This window comes from Orycteropus afer, unplaced genomic scaffold (genome assembly GCF_000298275.1).
Source record: "Orycteropus afer afer isolate SDZICR_OR568_19922 unplaced genomic scaffold, OryAfe1.0 scaffold00409, whole genome shotgun sequence".
Taxonomy (NCBI): domain Eukaryota; kingdom Metazoa; phylum Chordata; class Mammalia; order Tubulidentata; family Orycteropodidae; genus Orycteropus; species Orycteropus afer.
The window spans coordinates 2,235,738-2,236,233 of NW_006921996.1; positions in this window are offsets into that span (position 1 = coordinate 2,235,738).

Sequence of the window (496 nt, forward strand, 5' to 3'; positions counted from 1 at the left end):
TTCAGCCAAAACCAGGCCAGGAGCTGATTGTGGAACAGACCATCAACTGCTTATATGCAAATTCAACTTGAAGTTAAAGACAATTAAAACAAGTCTTGTATCCTGCCACAATGCCTTTGATTTCCATTTCTTGCCTTATGACCCTGGCTAGGACTTCCGATACAATGTTGAATAGAAGTAGTGATACAGGGCATCCTTGTGTAGTTCCTATTCACAAAAGGAATGGTTTCAGTATCACTCCACTGGAGATAATGTTGGCTATTGGTTTTGCACCTATGCCCTTTATTATGTTGAGGAATGTCCCTTCTATTCCTATTTTGCTGGGAGTTTTGATCAGAAATGGGTGATGGATTTTTTTCAAATGCCTTTTGTACACCGATTGATATGATCATGTGGTTCTTTTCCTTTGTTTTATTTGCATGGTGGAGGATGTTGATTGTTTTTCTGATATTTAACCATCCTTGCATAAGTGATATGAAGCCCACTTGGTCATAAT